Source organism: Narcine bancroftii, chromosome 1, assembly GCF_036971445.1.
Source record: "Narcine bancroftii isolate sNarBan1 chromosome 1, sNarBan1.hap1, whole genome shotgun sequence".
Taxonomy (NCBI): domain Eukaryota; kingdom Metazoa; phylum Chordata; class Chondrichthyes; order Torpediniformes; family Narcinidae; genus Narcine; species Narcine bancroftii.
Genome location: NC_091469.1, coordinates 202316050 through 202336308, shown reverse-complemented (window position 1 = coordinate 202336308; position 20259 = coordinate 202316050). Strand labels below are relative to the sequence as shown.

General features: G+C 43.1%; 1 long non-coding RNA gene across 1 annotated transcript in view; it reads right to left on the bottom strand.

Moving 5' to 3' along the window:
- The window catches only part of LOC138738193 (uncharacterized), a 90617-nt gene that overhangs the window by 16685 nt on the left and 53673 nt on the right, over positions 1-20259 (bottom strand). The gene's annotated exons all lie outside the window — the stretch shown is intronic.

The following is a 20259-nucleotide window of genomic DNA, read 5'->3' as shown; positions in this document are numbered from 1 at the left end:
AAGTCCCTTCTTTCAACTGTTGTTAGGAAATAAAATTAAAAATAGAAGTAAATCCTCTGAAAATCCTACGCATTTAGTAGGTGAATTGTGACTAGGTATTTGTAAATATCCTGTAGTGGCAAGTGGTAAAATGTCAATAGTTGATATGTTGGATCAGTTATGGGACAGGAGCCAGCATCAAGAACATGGAATCAAGAATATGACATGTTTTCCAACAGAGCTGGGATTTCAGGGTATGGGCTATATGTGCAGCTCAAGCTCGGATTGGGGTTGTGGTCAGGAACTGTGGGGGTTAGGTATGTGGAGAGGTTTGGAGCTGGAGCTAAGGTTGGAAACAAGGGTAATTGTGTTGACAACTGTTTGCTGCTACAGCCATAGCTGCCAGCTGCTCTGAATACCGAGAAATATCAAAAGCTAGTCAAATTCCTCCCATAGGCTTCACTGAATCAAAAACAAACCATGACAAGTTGAAATATACAAATTGAAGCTTACAAGCTAAAATTAACCACTGTTGAAGTTGTTATACCTATGGAGAGGTTCCATGTAATTGTAGTCTTAGCGTCATTGTTAGCAGTCTTTCATCTATCCACATTTTTGAATCCCAAATACCAACAGATAACAAGAATAACCAGATCACATGGAGCATAATGTTCATTGGAATTATGCATCTTGCTTTTTACTGACATCATGCCATCCAGCCTGCTATGGAGAATGCCATTCCAACACACTTGATCCCACTACCAGCCACATCTTCCCCTCTCTGCCTTCTGTGGGAATCGCTCCCTCTGTGACTCCCTTGGACACTCATCCCTCCCCACTATTAGTTCCCCCCATCTCCCCCAGCACACAGGAGGTGCCACACTTGCACCCACACCTCCTCCCTCACCACAGTATGGGGTCTCAAACAGTCCTTTCAAATGAAGCAACACTTTTATTGTGTATCTGCAGGACTGATTTACCGCATCCAATGCTCCTTTTGTGGCCTTCTCTACATCGGAGAGACCAGGCACAGACTGGGAGATTGCTTTGCTCAGCACCTTTGCTCCCTCTGCATCATGATAGTGACCTGCTAGTGGCCAACCATTTTATTTCTCCATCCCATTCCCATGCTCACATGTCTATCCATGTACTATCCCACCAAACCCACCCGTAAATTGGAGGAACAACATCCAATTTTCCATCTGGGCACTCTCTAGCCAGATGGCATTTACATGACTTTTCCGGTTTCTGCTAACCTGCTCTCCTTTCCTGCTCCCTTCCCTTCACCCTGCCAGCTCTCCAACCCCTTCCATCTCTATTCACTTAGCCATCTCTCCTCCCCTTTCTTGCTGCAGTGCCCTCCTCTCCCTTCTCTATCTATTACCTCCTGCCTTTGCAAACATGCCTCCCCACTTCTCTTTTATTCCGATGTCTGCTGAAATTTTCCATACCTTGATGGGGATCACGTTGAAATATCAGTTATGTATTTTTATCTTTGCTATATAATAACATATATAATAATTGTTTCACCTACTGAGTTTCTCCACCATTCTGTTTTTACATTCGAACCTTCTTTAGCATATCAAAGGGGACGTGTTTGAGAATTACAGTCATGCTCAGAAGATAACCAATTAAAAATCTAAAACAATTTTTTTTCTTGTAATAAAATTTGTAGTCTTTGTTCAGATCTTCAGTAGGTTTAAGTTTAACAATGTTCAGAGGGAGCACGGGAACTGACATACCACTCAAAGGGAGTGCAGAGCCATAGACCTAGTGTGTCAGAAGGAGTGCATGAACTGGGACCCAAGTATGTCTGAGGGAGAATCAGCACACCGAGAAACTTATTCAGAACCATTGGAATTTACCAACATTCTGACAGCAGATAGAGTCATGGAGTCATACAGTGTGCAAACAGACCATTGGACCCAACTTTCCCATGCCAATTAAAATGTCCCACCAACACGAGTCCCACCTGCATTTACACCATATTCCTCTAAATCTATTCTATCCATGTAATCTTTCCCTTCCAAGGATAAATTGGGGAAATCCTGATATGACAAGCAATATTATTATTAAAATACAAGTTCCAATATGCAGAAATGATGGGAAAAAAGCCTTCATTAGTTAAATGTACTGAAATCATGACCAGGAATATGAGCTTCTTGTCAATCTGAATAAATGTTTCAAGCTCATCCTATTGCACCAAATGGAAAAACCATTATATGATGTTGAATTTGACAGTAACTCAGTCAAAAGGCAGGCATGTTTTTTTAAAATTAGAATTTTGAGAACATTTGAGCTCAGATATATTACTATTAAGTTCTGACTCCTTGATTGAAATACAAAAGGAAATTTACAAAAATAACTGTCTTAAAATCTTTCTCAAGAGTTTTCCTCAAATGTTTTGTGGCATTTCATATTACCACATCATTTAGCTTTTTTAAATGATTACCAAATAAATAATATATTCTTTGCAATAAATTTGTTAGCTTCTTTATGCAACTTGCAAGGACCTGCTTATATATCTTCTCATTGTTTGTAAGTCATCTTTCATTTATTACAGACACACTCCCAATTATTTGTCAAACATATTTTATTTCCCACGGGGTTTTCTTTTGTAAATATATGGCAATATCCTGCAAGCATTTATTTCCAGAGACCAGACTGGAGGATTATGGAAGATCTCTAGGTATAAGATCAATTTGGACAAGAGTGAAATTATGCCTATGACAACAGGGGATTATAGACAATACCAACAGAGAAGTCCATTCAAATGGCACAAGAAGGCATTAAATATATGTGGATAAAATTAAATAAAGATTTACGCCACTTATACGAACTCAATTATCTCCCTTTGCTCAGGAAGATTGAGGAAGACCTCGGTAGATAGAAAACTCTGCCCATAACTTAGGTGGGAAGAGTAATCTTCTCCAGGGGAACACAAGCTTGCATCCTCCTGCTCCATTGCACAATGCTCAGGTGAGAGTCAGATTTCTAGGTAACCACTATGTACTTCCTGGCCACCGCCAATGCGATCATTACAAATTGAATTTGGAATTGTCAGTCTTATGTCCATCATGTTAACCAGCAAGATCCAGTGGGAATTCTTTACCTATGATTTTCCCTAGTACTTCACCTAGCTCTGCCCAGAAGGGCCTCACCTTGGTAGTATGTCCAGGTCACATGCAGAAAGGTTCCTGTCTCAATCCCACATCTGAAACACTGATCCAACTGTTTCGACTTGGACCTGTTAATTCTTTGCAGCATTAGATACAGCTGATGCAGAAAGTTGTATTGCACCAGCCTTATCTTGCATTAGTCATGCTGATCCGACACAAGTCGAACCAGCACCACTCATCAATCGTTGTCCCCAAGTCCAACTCCCACCTCTGTCTCACTTTATGAAGACCTCATTTGGATCCTTCTGCTTTGAGCAGGAAATACATTGCTGAAATGAATTTTCACGTGTTCTCCCTTTGAATCCTGGTCTCTATGTACTGCACTTCGGCAGGACCATGGTTGGACCTAGTTTGTCCTGGAGAAAAGATCTTATCTGAAGGTAGCAGTGGAATGTTTTATTTCACATATTATACCTCTATTTAAGCTGCTGGAATGACACCGATTGTCCCTGCTCATAACAGTCCTCTATACACCTGATGCCATCCTGGCCAGGTGTCTAGGATCTTGTTACCTACCGCCAAAGGTATTAAACAGTTTGGACTTAGGAGTGTTTTTGGAGACAGCCCCAATTTTATTCCTAAATATCAGTTATTATCACTCCAAATGCAAATAATTTTCCTTAAAATGGGGCTGTCTGTTTTTCCAGATAATAATTTGGCATCTCATTTATAAATAAAGTCTTCTGCTACCCTCTCATCCACCAAGAGCAGTCCAATTTGTACACAGGACGGTATCTCTCCCCCCTCAAAGAGTGAGGAAATGTACCTCGACTGGGCTGCCCAATAGTATTTTTTTAAATCTGGCAACCGTAATCCATCCAGACTGTAGTCCAAGGTTAATTTTTCCATAGAGACCCTGGCTACCTTCTCATTCCACAGGAATGTTCCTAATCGTGAGAGCAAGGCTTGAAAAAAAAAATCCCTGGGCAATGCCACAGGCAAGGACTGAATGAGATACTGAAGTCTGGCAACACATTTATTTTTACACAGTTGACCCTGCCCTCCAACGTTATGAGCAGGGACATCCATCTACTTAAGTCCTCCTTGATTTTTCTCAGCAAGGGGGAATGGTTTACTTATATAGGTTGTTTAAGACATTATCAATTTTGACTCCTAGGTACTTAATCCCATTTTGGGGCCACTTTAGGTAACTATTATTTTTTTTAATTGGCTATAGTTCTCTCCCGTAAGTGGCATAATCTCACTTTTATCCCAATTTATTTATACCTGGATACCTCCCAATAGTCTTCCAGAGTAAAGCACAGCTTGGACAACAAACTTACTGGGTCTGTCAAATAGACTAATACATCATCAGCAAATAAACTGATCTTATGTTCCTCCAGGCCTACTTGAAATCCTTTAATGTCTGGATCCTGATGAATGGCCTCAGCAATGGCTCCATTGCCAGTGTGAACAGAGCTGGAGATAGCGGGCATTCCTGTCTACTTGATCTTGTGAGTGGGAAGTCATAACTTTCACCTTGGGCGCATGATATAGCACCCTTATCGAATTTTCTCCTGGACTTTAAATAAAAAGTCCCACTCTAATCCATCAAATGCCTTTTCTGCATCGAGAACCACAGCAAGACCCCTCTCATTTCTAGTTTGTGCCAGGTGCATTATGCAGTCTGCCCACATTATCTGCCATCTGTCTTTTTGGTACAAAGCCCACTTGATCTTTGTTAATTAGTTCTGGCAAATACTTCGCCAATCTATTTGCCAGGGCTTTGGCAATTATCTTATAGTCCATATTTAATAGAGAAATAGGTCCTTAAGGGGACAGCTTTAACAGGTTCTTATCTTTTTTCAAAATCATCGTAATGATTGCTGTAGAGAAAGATTCCAGGAATCTATGAGTCTCCATTGTCTGGCCTATCACCTCCATGTAAAGAGGTATTAACAAATCTTAAAATTCGCTATAGAGCTCAGACAGAAACCCATCCTTCCCTAGATACTTGTTGGTTCAATGCACTCATTACTTCTTCTTCCATAAAGGGACAGTTTAAGCCTTCATGTCCTTCCAGATCCAAGTTTGGCAACTCTATCTTTGACAGGAACTCACCATTTTATTGGACTTCCCTTCCATTCTGATTTATATAAACCTTCATAAAATTCCCATAAGATGTCATTGATTTCCTTTGGTTTGTAAGAGATCCTCCCTTTGTATTGAAATGATCCTTCTTGAAGCTTGTTCTGTTCTTAACTGCCATGCCAGGTCCTTATGAACTCCCTCCCCCAATTCATAATATTTTGCCTGGACTGTAGTGTGGCCTTCTCAATATTATACATTTGGAGCATATTGTTCGCTAGGACTTTGCATTGATCTTCTGAGCCCAACTTTTGAAAGTCTTTTTCTAAATGAGCCATCTTGTTCCAATTCACCCACCTCCTTTTCATTCTTTCTTTATTGTTTTAGTATATCTGATTATTTGACCCCTCAAATATGCTTTGAGGGTGTTCCATGAAAGGAATTTATCTGGAGTGGAGGTGCATTGGCCTCACAGAACAGACCTATCTGTGCTCTGATAAAGTTACAAAACTTCAGCTTCTTTAACAGTAATGCATTAATACACCATCTATATACCATTTCCTGCTTATTTCAATCTTGACTACTAAAGGTGAATTATCTGAGAGTAGCCTTGCTGTGTATTCAGCTTCCATGATTCTACCCTCTATATGGTCAGGAAAAAAATCTATTCTAGAGTAGGAGTCTGTTGCTTTGAGTAGAAGGAATAGCCCCTCTCCCTCGGATGCTTCGGCGTCCACACATCTATCAGATTCAGCTCCTTCATACCGCCAATAGCGGCATGTGCCACCTTTGTTTTCATTATTCTTTTTGTGGACTTGTCCAAAACAGGGTCCAGACAAAAATTAAAATCTCCCCCAATTAGAATATTCTCTTTTGTTTCTGCCAATCTCATTAAAATATCTTGCATAACTTTTTTGTCATCTATGTTGGAGGCATATAAATTCAATAGGGTCCAGGACTCTGAGTATATTTGACAGTATACCATTATGAATCTGCCGGTTTTATCTGTTGTCACACTCTGCAATCTCACGGGAACACTTAACCCGATCAGAATTGCCACACCCTTTGCTTTCAAATCAAACAAGGACAGCACCTGGCCCACCCACCCTCTCCATAACATTTGGTGCTCTGGTTCTGTTAAATGAGTTTCTTGGAGGAAGGCCAGGTCCACTCCCATTTTATTGATATGTGCCAAGACTCTTTTTTCTTCACCGTTCCATTCAGTCCATTAACATTGAAACTTGCAAATCTTATACTTTTAGCCATTTCTCCAGGGGTTGTCATAACAGTATTTTCTTTGTGCCTCTGTCGCCCTTAGACACCTCCTCACCCAGCCCCTCACCCCCAAGTACCTGAGCCACACCAGACCCCAGAGGATTAAAAACTAAAACCAAAATAATTAACCACACCAAAATAGAAAAGGAAGACACATATTTAACTTGCAGTGACTTGTTTCACTAATAAGAGGCAAGAACAATAACAAGGGCGAAGGTTAAAAAAAAACTAAGGTAACTAACCAAAAGAAAATAAAGAAAAACACAAATACCATTTACAATCATACATTTGTTCAGTCCCCTACTACCCTTCCATTGCAGCTTTTGCCCCATGCTACACCCAACTCCGTTCCCCCCTTGGTCAGTGACCATCTCCCATCAGTTGTCACCGCCCCTCCCAACAGTAAGTTGTGCAATTCATCATCTCCTCATGTTTCCCACACTCCCAAACAAAAAGAAATTACAGTTGTAATGTTCACTTCCATTTGTCATAGCCTCATTTCTCATATCTTCTTTTTACTTAAACACCTGAATACCTTACAGTTCACAATGAGTCCATATATCTTAGTGGATTAGTTCTCATTTTGATTTGGGCTCTTCTTTTTACCCACTAGTGTGGGTAAATCTTCCGCCATTTGTTGTGCTCTCTTGGGTCTGTAATAAATTTCCTTCCCTCCCCCCCCCGCCCCAAGAAAAACCATTTTCAGGGTGGCCGGGTATCTCAGCACGCACCCATGGCTCTTCTGTTTGATTAGACTTTTTGCTGGCTCCAGCGCCTTTCTCACCTTTAAGAGTGTCACACTAATATCAGGGTAAAAAAAAATCTTATTCCCTTCTATTTCCATGGGGCCACCTCTCTTTTTAGCTCCAATTGCCACTGCCCTCAGTATTTCTTCCCTGTCCTGATAATGTAATAATTTTACCAGGACAGAGCGCGGTCTGGCTTTGGAAAGAAGGACATATGTGCCCTTTCTATCTCCACTCTCTCCCCCAGCACACCTTCTCCCAGCACCTTGGGGATCCACATTTGCGAAAAGCATATGGGGTTCTGTCCCTCACTCCCCTCTCTCAACCTACTGAAATTTTCAAGGGAATCTAGTTTCCCCCATACCCAGTCCCTTTCTTTCATTGGAGTATCAATTTTCCTCCCCATATTATTAATAATGTCCTCTGTTGCCCCTCACTCTTTCTTCAACCTCTGATAACTTTCCCATTAATCCTGAAAGGGCCCCCTGTATTTTATCTAGCTTTTTATCCATATCCTCAGCCCTTTTATCCATAACACAGTAAAGCCTACCTTCCATGAGGTTGAGTGCTTTCATAATATCACACAGGGAGGGCTCTGAGCCTCCCTGTGTGGTTTGCCTCACTGAGGCTTTCATCCTGAACCCTAAGGCTTCCTTCTCCAGGTCTATTGCTGCCTGGGGCCATCACAGTTCCTCCTCACACTCGATGCTGCTTCTCTCCTCTTCAGTTAATTGAATGCTGGACCCTTTGCTGGAATTCACCTCCGCAGCCGACCTGACGCTGCCTGGATCCACCTCATGTGCAGATCCACCCAAACTGTGGCTGGATATGCCTCCAGGGCTTGTCTTCATGCTAGGTGCAACGCTGCCTGGATCCTCTCAACCTGCCACTCCACTCGATCTTGAGCAGGACCCACCACCAACACCTAGCTAAGCACTGCTTTCCTCGGGGTCAGGTCCGGTAATTGCACCTTCCCTGACCTCTTTGTGTGCTGGCCCACATCCGTCTCCACTACGTTCCGCTTCCCAGGATTGTATCCTCGCGATTGGGGGGACTGCTGCTCACTCTGACGTTCACACTGTGGGCGAGGGAATACCAGGCCTCTCTCTCTCTCCACCACTTGATCTAGAGCTTCCTGCCACTGTCTGACAGCCTGAGGCGACGTCTTCTTTTAGGTCTGGGTCCTCCTGCTTAGCGGGCTGCTCACTTGAAGTGGCAGTTCTTTCAGTGGGCCTTGATGTTCCTCTGCCATTTTCCTCACCACAAGGCTCCTACACATTGGTCTTCAGCTTCAAAGGTGCTTCTTTACTGTTGTTTTGATGTGGACTTTCCTTTTTTCGTCATTTTTATGCTCTCGGCATGTTCCAACATCCTCTAATTGTATACAGATGATTCTTTTGGAAGCTTTCTTTCATTAATTTTTGTTCTACCTTGGGAGCTCTGAGATTCTGCCTCCTACTCTCTCCACATGACATGACCTCTCTTGATGTGTCAGAAAGTTCCTGTGAAACAATAAAGTGGCTAGAATCTCCAAGGAAAAGTTGACTGGGGGGATTTAAAATTGCCAGATTTCAAAAAATATTACTGGGTAGCCCAGGCGAGGTTTCTCGCCCACTTCCTGGGTACAAATTGGACTACATGTTGTAGGTGAAAAGATAGCAAGAGAGTTTATATATAAACTCAAATTAATTTCAAAGAAAACGGATAACCCCATCTTAAAGCACGTACTTCAGACGTGGCAAAGAATAAATCAATGTATTGGATTGAAGGTGGGGATATCTCCCAAAATGCCTTTGACCCAGAATAACTTAATTCCCATGACTCTGGACAATAAGTTCCTGGACACCTGGTACCAGAAAGGGATCAGGTATATTGAGAATTTGTTACAAGCAAGGCCAACTGTGATAGTACAGATCTATCACCAATGTACATAGTGTATATAGTTACTGTATCTAGACTGTGCTTACAGCGATTGGCTGAGAGCTAAGCCACACCTATTGTCTGGACCTTAAAGGGTTGTGTCCCGAGCCAGGTCGGATCATTCCAGACTGGTCGGCCACCTGTGAAGAGCTCCGGTCTTTTGTTAATAAAAGCCTTGGTTTGGATCAACAAGTCTTTGGTTCTTTCGACGAGCTCTACAATTTTATTAGCAAAAAAAGAATTTTTTTGAAAGGGATGGAGCATTTAACTCGGCCAGAAAAACTTGATATTGACCCACAGTCAGCTATAGCCTTCAAAGCCTTTAACTTCTGGCTGCTGAACTTTGAAAACTTCCTGAGACTCATTGAGGTGGAGAAGGATAACCAGCATCTAACAGCATTGCTGTCTATGGTGTCCTTGAGAGTCTACGAGAACATCCAGGATGAGACCACTTACACCGCAGCCGTAAAGGTACTGAAAGAACTGTATAATCAACCGGTGAACAGAGTTCATGCCCGGCTCGTGCTTGCTTCGAGGAAGCAACAGCCCAGCGAGTCCAGCAGGGCATATTTACAAGTATTAAAGGCATTGGGCAAGGACTGTAACTGTGTGGACAAAACTGCTGCCGAGATCACAAATGATCTCGTCCGGGATGCCTATGTGGCCGGGCTCCGATCGAATGAAGTGAGGCTGCGCTTGCTCGAACAAGGGGTAGAAAAACTAGAGGACGTGGCCCGGATTGCAATCACAAAGGAGGATGCAGCCTTAAAGTCCACCGAGCTCTCTAGGGACTGGACCCCTCGTTCTGATGTGAATAGAGTGCCCTTCTACCCTACCACCCGCCGAGATATTGACGGCCTGTCGGCTGCTGCTACCCTTCCCCGTGCGAACCCAAAATGATATTTCTGCGGGAGGGACAAGCACAGCAGGTCCCAGTGCCCAGCAAGAAAAGCCAGATGCCAGAAGTGCCTTAAAAACGGCCACTTGCTGCAGTCTGTAGGTCTAAAATGGCCGCCAGCAAACACAGTGCCTCGTGTGAAGCCCAATCGCCACTATCCCATTCAAACTCTTGTTCCCCAGAGCTCTCGTCCAATGAGAGCGAGGGTTCCCCTGCACGGCAACGCCTGACGTCACGGAGACGCCGAACCCGGAAGGGGCAGCCCACCCTCGCAACCATGGTGTTGGCCCGCCTCTCGCCCCCGTGCGGAACACTCGACGCTACCGCCGCTGCTGCTACCACCGCTGCTGCTGCCGCCGCCACAGACACCCCCGGGGCCGACGCTACCGCCGCTGCTGCCGCCGCCACAGACACCCCCGGGGCCGACGCTACCGCCGCTGCTACCGCTGCCACAGCCACCCCCGCGGCCAACCAGGTGCTCACCCTAGCATCCATCGCCGACGACCGCCAGGGCCTGACCACCGTGACCAACGACCTACCCACCGCCAATCGCGAGCAACTACAAACCCCACTACTTACCATTCACCCGCCAACGCCGCCACAACAGCACTTCCGGGAGGTCCTCCAACCTGCTCCTCGAGCGTTGACTACGTCATCCCGTGGCGTGACGTCATCCCGTTGTATGATGTCATCGCGCAAAACTCCCCTGTCAACTGCTTCAATAACACTAAACCAGCAATGCTCTCATCCCCTCACCAGAGCAATGGAACTGATTAAAGTGCATGGACACTACACCAATTGCTTATTTGACTCTGGGTCAACTGACAGTTTTATCCAGCCAGATCTGGCTGTCCGTTGGGGACTTGACATTATCCCCACTACCCAGAGGATCTCATTAGCGACGAGGTCGCACTCGACTGGGATAAAGGGGTATTGCATCGCCACGCTGGAAGTACAGGGCGTAACGGTCACCCACTTCAAATTATTCGTCCTTCCCCAATTGTGCGCCCCAGTGTTGCTGGGATTAGACTTCCAGTGTCAGTTCCAAACGGTGTCCCTACACTTTGGGGGACCCCATGCCCCCCTCTCGGTCTGCCATCGCCCCACCCCCGAAGCACCCGAGCAACCCGCCCCCGTGCCCCAGGGCCAATCCTGCGGCCTTTCCACACTCTGGATTGCCCCGCCAGTACTCTTCGCAAACCTCACCCCTGGCTGGAAGCCTGTGGCCACTAAAAGTCGGCAATATAGTTACGAAAACAGGCAATTCATTAGGAGTGAGGTGCGTAGATTGCTGGATGAGGGCATCATCGAGCCCAGTTCAAGCCCCTGGAGAGCCCAGGTGGTGGTTGTCAAGAATGGGGAAAAACTACGGATGGTGGTCGACTATAGCCAGACCATTAACCGCTTCACGCTCCTGGATGCGTACCCCCTGCCACGCATCACGGATGTGGTGAACCAGATCGCCCAATACCGCATTTTCTCCACTATTGACCTACGTTTGGCCTACCACCAGCTCCTGATCCGCTGCGAGGACCGACCATTCACGGCCTTTGAAGCGAATGGGCGGCTATATCAATTTCTCAGGGTACCATTCGGGGTCACAAATGGTGTCGCAGTCTTCCAGCGGGAAATGGACAGGATGGTGGACCAGAACGGGCTAACCGCTACCTTTCCGTATCTGGACAATATCACTATCTGCGGCCACGTCATGCAGGACCACGACGCCAACCTAGTCAAATTTCTTAAAACTGCCCGTCGGCTGAACCTGACTTACAATTTAGACAAGTGTGTCTTCCAGACCACACGACTCGCTATTCTAGGTTGTGTGGTGGAGAACGGGAAAGTCATGCCAGATCCTGACCGCATGCGTCCCCTAATGGACTTACCCCCCCCCCCCCCACATACCCAGAAAGCTCTCAAACGTTGCCTGGGCCTTTTCTCGTATTACGCCCAATGGGCTCCATACTACGCCGAAAAGGCGCGTCCTCTTATCAAGACCACCTCCTTTCCCCTCTCGACCGAAGCCACAGCGGCTTGCGATCGAATCAAATCCGACATCGCTGCTGCAACGCTGCACACGATCGATGAGTCTGTCCCGTTTCAAGTCGAGAGCGATGCATCCGACTTCGCCCTGGCAGCCACCTTGAACCAGGCCGGTCAGCCTGTAGCCTTCTTCTCCAGAACCCTCCAGGGTCCGGAGAGTAGACACTCCTCGATCGAGAAGGAGGCCCAGGCCATAGTTGAAGCGGTGCGTCGTTGGAGATATTACCTCGCTGGGAGGCGCTTTACACTGTTGACTGATCAACGCGCGGTCTCCTTCATGTTCAGCAACACCCAACGTGATAAGATAAAAAACGACAAAAATCGCCAGATGGAGAATCGAACTCTCCACCTTTAACTATGACATCCTGTACCGGCCTGGTAAGCTCAACGACCCGCCTGACGCGCTCCCCAGGGGGACGTGCGCCAGCATACAGATGGACAGACTACGGAAACTCCATGAGGCGCTCTGTCATCCAGGGGCCACTAGGTTTGCTCACTTTGTCAAGGCGCACAACTTACCCTACACAGTCGGGGAGATCCGCTCCATGACCCGAGCCTGTTCGGTGTGCGCTGAATGATAGCCCCACTTCTTCTGTCCAGATAACTCCCACGTTATCAAAGCCACCCGCCCCTTCGAGCGTCTTAGCGTAGACTTTAAGGGGCCCCTACCGTCGACCAACCGTAATACCTACATCCTTACAGCCATCGACGAGTACTCCCGCTTCCCATTCGCTGTGGCCTGCCCAGACACCACTGCCACCTCAGTGATACAGGCCCTTCACAGTATTTTCACCATCTTCGGGTACCCCAATTCCATCCACAGTGATAGGGGGTCCTCATTCATGAGCGCAGAGCTGCAACAGTACCTTCTGGAGTGTGGTATTGCTTCAAGCAGGACCACGAGCTATAACCCACGCGGTAACGGCCAGGTCGAGAGGGAGAATGCCACCATATGGAGAGCGGTTACACTGGCTCTCCGGTCTAAAGGTCTCCCCACCTCTCACTGGAAGGAGGTTCTCACTAGTGCCTTACACTCCATCTGCTCCCTCCTATGTATTGCAACAAATGCCACCCCCCACGAAAGGATGTTCCTTTTCCCGAGGAAATCCGAATCAGGAACCACTGTACCAGCATGGCTCACCGTCCCTGGCCCCATCCTTTTGCGACGCCACGGCCGGCACTCAAAGAACGACCCCTTGGTCGACTGAGTGACTCTACTCCACGCGATCCCACATTACGCCTACGCTGAGTTCCCAGACGGGCGGGAGGACACTGTTTCGGTGTGGGACCTAGCTCAGGACGCGGTAGACCCAGCAAACCCCCCAACCCAACCTTCCCCAACTCTTTATTCTCCAGGCCCCGTGCCGCAACAGAAGGACCAACAGCACCCCAATGACCCGGGCCACCCTGCCGACAACATGACTGGGGAATTGAGCGACGGAGCAGTCGCACCCGACGAGCCCACTGGCGACACCACTCCAGCGACCCCAATCCCGGCACCACGGCGGTCACGCCGGATGGTCAGACCCCCTGACCGCTACAGTCCTTGACCTACCCCTTCCTTTCATTCTCTCCCTCATTTTTGTTTTTTTTCCCAGGGTCAGTTCTCCAAGAAGGGGTGAATGTGATAGTACAGATCTATCACCAATGTACATAGTGTATATAGTTACTGTATCTAGACTGTGTTTACAGCGATTGGGTGAGAGCTAAGCCACACCTATTGTCTGGGCCTTAAAGGGTTGTGTCCCTAGCCAGGTCGGATCATTCCAGACTGGTTGGCCACCTGTGAAGAGCTCCGGTCTTCTGCTAATAAAAGCCTTGGTTTGGATCAACAAGTCTTTGGTTCTTTCGACGAGCTCTACACCAACTATCTGCAACTAAGATCTTTTTTTAAGAGACAAATTGGGACCATCTATGACTTTGCCCATGTGCAGTGACATGGAAATTCTAATTCGAAGGGTGAATGTACACAAGTTTATCTCTATAATGTATTTCATATTCCAAAGGGAGGGCCCAAAGCCAGGCTTACACAAGTTGAGGGAAAGTAGGAGTCGGACTTGGGCACAACAATCCATGAGAGGTGCTGGTCAGACTGGTATCTGGATAGCATGACAAGCAGTTACTAATGCCAGGTACAGATTGGAGCAATACAATTTTCTATATCAATTGTACCTCACACCACAAAAATTAAATAAATTTAAACCAGTAATTTCAGAAATATGCTTGAGATGTGGTGTGGAGATTGGAACTTTTATCCACTCAACGGGGCTGTGTACAAAGGTGAGATCCTTCTGGAAGGACCTGAGAGACATTCTGGTGTTACAAGCCCAGAGGACCCCAAAACCCAGCAGCAATAGATATTCACCAATACAAATGGTTACTTAAACAAAAGCTGCTTTTAATTATCTTTAAACATGAAAACAGAATCACACTTTAACTTATCACTAGTGTCTTAACTAACCTAACTTAACCCCCTTCTAATTTTAAGAGCACATGTATATAAAGTGTGGGTAAGTTCAGAAAAGTTCTTGAATTCACAGTCCAATCTCACTTATGCTTCCTCCAAGTTCACTGGTTGCAGGCAATTCTTATACTATGCACAGAATTGAACATTTATAATGTTCAAAGGTGCTTCAAAGGTAAATTGTTACTGCTCAGGAAGGTTCTTATCAATTTTCAGAGAGAGATTTGTTGTACGCTGAACACCCACAACTGATTCTTTTTTTAATCAACCACTTCAGTGTTTTGCATAAGAAACTTGCCCCCTCAGGGTTCTCCTCTTTCTTTCAGGTCACCATAGAGTTCCTTTTTGTTTCTCTTATTTCAAGTGAAACATTAGGCAGCCCGTCCTCTCCTCTTGCATGAACCATAAGGGCTTTTACCAGGCTGAACTAAGCACTCACAACCAGTCTTCCAAATGGGGTTTTCTACAAGCTTGCCAGCTTGTCCTGCTCCAGTCTCAGCAGTTCTGCAGTGATCCAGTCAGCAGCAGCAGATCACTGTGTGTCTGTCAGTCTGTTTCTCTCTCTCTCTCTCAGAGAAAAACCGATTTGACTCTCTCTGCTTGCAAAACCACATGACCCTCTTAGAACTGCAAATTGCACTTGAAACAGTCTGACAAATTCTTTCATCTGTTGCCTTTTTATAAACCACAATCCATTAGTGAAGTCTCTTGGGCAGTCTCCAAAGCTTTTGCAAAAGCTCTAGGGCCAACATGTCTAGCAAGAGCAGAGCTCCAATATTTTAAATAAGATCTGTTTAAAAGTGTTTGTTTGTGACCTACTCTTTAAAAAAAACTTGCCTCAATTTATCTCCAAAAAACATATCTATATACAAAATAAACACAACATAATCTGTCACACTGGAAAAAATTACAAAGGAGGATTTTCCACAGGATTTAGAAGTGTACCTTCTGGGAGACATTGGGGGTGTGAGTTTTAGACAAATTCAGTTTGTGAAGATTGCCTTGTCAGTAGCCAAGAAGTGTAAAGTACTCACGTGGAAGTCCAACTCCCAACTAAACATTACATGATAAAATATGGAAATGCAGAGTTGCATTCCCTGGAAAAAATCATGAACAATTTAAGAACAAAATGTAACACATCATCAGAGTATGGCAACTTTATCTAAAACACATAGGTACACAGATATAATTTCACCCCTTTGGAATAAAGAAAATGAAACAATCCATCCCAGCAGGGAAATGATTGGGATCAAAGAAGTGGTGCGAGGCACAGATGAAATGCTCTTGTTTTTTTTCCCTATTACCCCTTTTTATTTGTGCCTGTTTTTTTTTTAGTTTCTCGCAAGGGTCGTTGACCTCACTGGTAGCTGTGTCTTTTGTATTTGTATAATTTATATAACTTTATTCTCAATTGTATTGAGAATGGGGGGGCATGGGGGGCGGGGGGAGGGTGTAGATGACACTTTCAAATCTCTCGTATTTCCCATTTTCAAAACATGTCATCTTCACAATATTCACAATATTCTTCACATCTTCGGCAATATTCCGAATTATTATCTTATCACTCCAATAAACCAAACTTCGTATTATCAGCTGTAAGTAGCTTTAATTCATTGAATAAACATTTTGCATAACTTCATATTGAGGTTAAACAAAGCATTCACCTATATTTAAACACATAATGACATAAAACGATAAACGATAAAAGAAATAAACAAAATAAGATGAATTCAAAGAAAACTATTTCAATGCTTACACCTCCTCCATGGTTCTTCAAAGAATGAAAACAAGCTCCCCATATGCCCATATATTATGACATATGATGCCATAGTAAATATGGTAACACTACAAATAACAATTTTCCTAAAAGGGATAGTTATACAATTAACTACAAATCAAAAACACGAGGTTTTAACTTTTCCATTCCAGCCCCTAATTATTATAATAGGCATTAATGACTAATACATAATAATTACCATTACAGATACAAAATTAAATATGCCAAGTATGAAATTAGAAATCAAAATTTTCTGCTTTTTGTATAAGACAGATTTTAGGAATAGGTTGATTTAAGTAACCTGTCTTGGTTTTAATCTGCACTTGCTGAATGAAACCTTTCATGTCTGGAACTGTTTCTATGATTCTCCCCAGCAACCAAGAATTTCTTGGCGCAGAATTATCCATACAAAATTGCATTTAGCTTTAGACTATTTTTTATCTTTCTTGTAATAATGCATATTTTTCAAAATAAATCCTCAATAAACTGCACTTGTCTCTATCTGCGACTTGCATAAATATCTTCTTTCTGAAATTGACCTGGAGGCATTAAAGGTTTAGATTTAAGAAGTAAGAGATGATTCAGTGAAGTTCCTCAACATCATTTGAATTGATAGAAATTTTTGCTTCTTGTTAAAGCCCATTCTTTCAAAACAATTTTGAATTTGAAAACATCAGATTGAACACAACATTGGACTCCCAGAATTCTTTCAACAGGTAGAATGTCACAATCCAAGACAAGATGTTTTATCTCCTTTGCTCTTTCTGTCTCAGGAATAACATCCAACACATCTCAACTGTGGCTAATCCATTTGGTGAGGAAGAAACTTCCTTCATTACAGATCTCTTTTAACTCATGATAAAGATCTATTGTTTCTTTTTCTGAAACCACTGAACTAAGACAATCTTCAATATAGAAATTATTTCTGATGATGCTTATAGATTGAGAACTAAATTGATCTTCATTATCTTCAGCACATTTCCTGAGAGCAAAATTTGTACAACTCGGTGATGAAGTTGCTCCAAAAAGATGAACTGTCATTCTGTATTCAATCATATCTTTACTGTAATCACCATTAGGCCAGCATAACAATTGTAGAAAATCATGATCTTCTGATGGTACTTTAATTTGATGAAACATCACTTCAATATCTGCAGTAATTATAATAGGCTCTTTACAAAATCTTATTAGAACACCTATTAAAGTACTGGTTAAGTCTGGATTTTGTATAAATTGAGAATTCAATGAAACTCCTTGAAATGATGCTCCACAATCAAATACTACACGTAGTTTCTCCTTTTGTGGATGTATAACTCCATGATGAGGTAAATACCATTTTCTTTATGTTCCAATATATCTTCTAATACATTTTCTACATAACCCTTGGTTATCATATCCAACATGACATTGGTATATTCCAAATTAAAGGAAGAATTTCTCTTGAATTTTCTTTTTGAATTCAGCCTACACTGTTCTGCAATTATTTTATTATCTGGCAGACAAATTTCTCTTTTCTTCAAAGGTAATACTCTACAGTAATGGCCATCAATGTGTTTCACAGAATTTGAAACTAAATCCAGAAACTGCCTATCCTCCTTCGAAGGTTTTTGAATATCTGTACAACATTTAGGGAAATCAATTTTAAACTGTCATTCCCACAGATCATTAAGTTTTACAACTGTTGACATTTACATTTGACAACTTCTGATCATTATTTATTTTTCCTCCTAATGGTCCGTTAATTGTTCACTCACAGCAGAAGGTCCATCATTTTGACTTCTTATTACTTATAAAGGTTCAAGAGCTTTTGGACCTCTAATCCAATTAACATCTCAATCTTAGCATCAATCTTGGATAAGCAAATGTCTTTTAGATGATCCCACTGTTTGATAAAATCCTGATATGGAATATTCTCTTTATTCTCCAAGTATATACACTTGTAAGATCGCAAAATTCATTGCTATTTAATCTAGCAATCTGTAGACCTGAAACTATATTAGTTTCAATGTTCTTTTCATCATTCATTGTCTTCAACAAGATATGTGATCTCTTACCTTGAAGATTAAGTTTATTCATTAACTCAACAGTACAAAATAATGCAGTACTTCCTGGATCAAGAAATGCATAGGTCTTCAATATAAAGCTTCCTTTTTTTTATCTTTAACCTGCACAGGAACGATTGAGAGAGCTTTGTCACCAGCCCCAGAAGACTGTTGTCTGAACTGAAGTTGTGCGTTCTGTGACTGTGCCTTTCTTTCATCTTGGATTTAGATTGTTTGACTTCCTTCTCAACTTTACTTCGTTGAGTATGCAGTAACTTGGGATGTTTTAAACAGCATATATCACAACTGAGTCATTTATTACAAGTTTGCTGATGTGTCCTTTACAAAAATAACCAAAACATATTCCATTCTTCTTTAAAAAGGTTAATTTCTCATCATACGAGTTTTTCTCAATGGTGAACATTTTTCTAAAGCATGCTTATCTTTGCAATACAAACATCTTTCCTGAGCAGTCTGATCTTCTTTTTCCATTGTATCCTTGTTCTTTCTTGTGCTTGTGTCTGACACAGCAGTTCTGTTGAGATGATGATTTGGACTTCTTTACATCCTTAGGAACTATTGAAGTATCCTTAATATTTCCAAATACTGGTATGGTGTTAACATGCACATGCCATTCCAAAAATTGTACCACCTCCTCAGAGGTAGAATCCCTTCCGGGAATCATTTTAAGCTCTGCAACTTTGGTTCTCCATAAGTCCTTCAGCTTATAAGGAAATTTATTGACAATAATCAACAAATTCAGCTCTTGTAAATATACACTACTTCCCACTGCATTACCACATCCTCCCATAAAAAGTGCATATGCTTGTAAAGACTTTGCATCCCCTGATTCAATTGCTGACCAAGAAAGAATCTTGTCCATGTGGCCCTTGTGATTTTATGTTCATCGCCTTAATGATGATGTAATAATTATTTTGCCCTTTTAAAATCTTGGTCTGGATCCATATATTGGCAACTTCTGACTAGTTCCTTCACCTGTCTTCCAGTATACTGTTCTAGGTAATACAGACAATCTTTGGCATTTTTAGTATTACTTTCAATGTGATGTTCAAATGAATTTATGAACATCAGATATTATAATGGATCTCCGTTAAAAACTGAATTTCCTTCTTGGGTAAACCATAGGAACCTTGTTGCTGCACTAACATAGCAGAAATTTCATTTTGTTTTGCTATGAGTGATAATATGTTGTCTTGTCCACCATGGCTTGTGACTGGTTGTCTTATGGTGATTGGAGCTGGCTGAACTTGAACTGGTGTCATAAGTGTAGAACCTTGGTATGTAAGTGATGGCATTGATGGGGTTCCTTGGTATATAAGTGATGGCATTGGTGGGGATCCTTGACTTGTCACTGGTTCTTCAACAACACGAAGAGACATTGTTTGTTGAGTATGATCAACTCGCATGGTTGAAATGCTCTCCTTTCGGGAAGATTCATAAATGTATTGAATGGATTGAATGTCACTAACTCTTTCCACAGGGTTAGTCATTGACATATGAGCACTAACAGCCCCCCCCACCCCCACCCCCGTGGCTCCTTGCTCGAGTATTTTCAATTCTTATGGCTGTGGTACCCATTGACCTACTGGAATGTTAGGTACTAGCCCTTTGGGTATTTCACTTTGAGTGATAGATCTTGCAGAAGCCTGAGCTAAAGCTTTTACTCTGGCCCTATTTATAGCATGTTGTTCCTTGAGATCTAATTATTTCTTTTGTCCATTCAATAATCTTTTTTGTTTTTCTTACTGGAATTGTTGTTTCTTGATTTCAGCTTCTTGCCTTACTTGCTGATTTTTCATTTCAGCTTCTTAATCTTCCAGAGCATATCTTTTCACCAACCACGCATGTTGTGCTTCGAGAGTAGCTAAGTCTCCTAGCGCCTCAGCA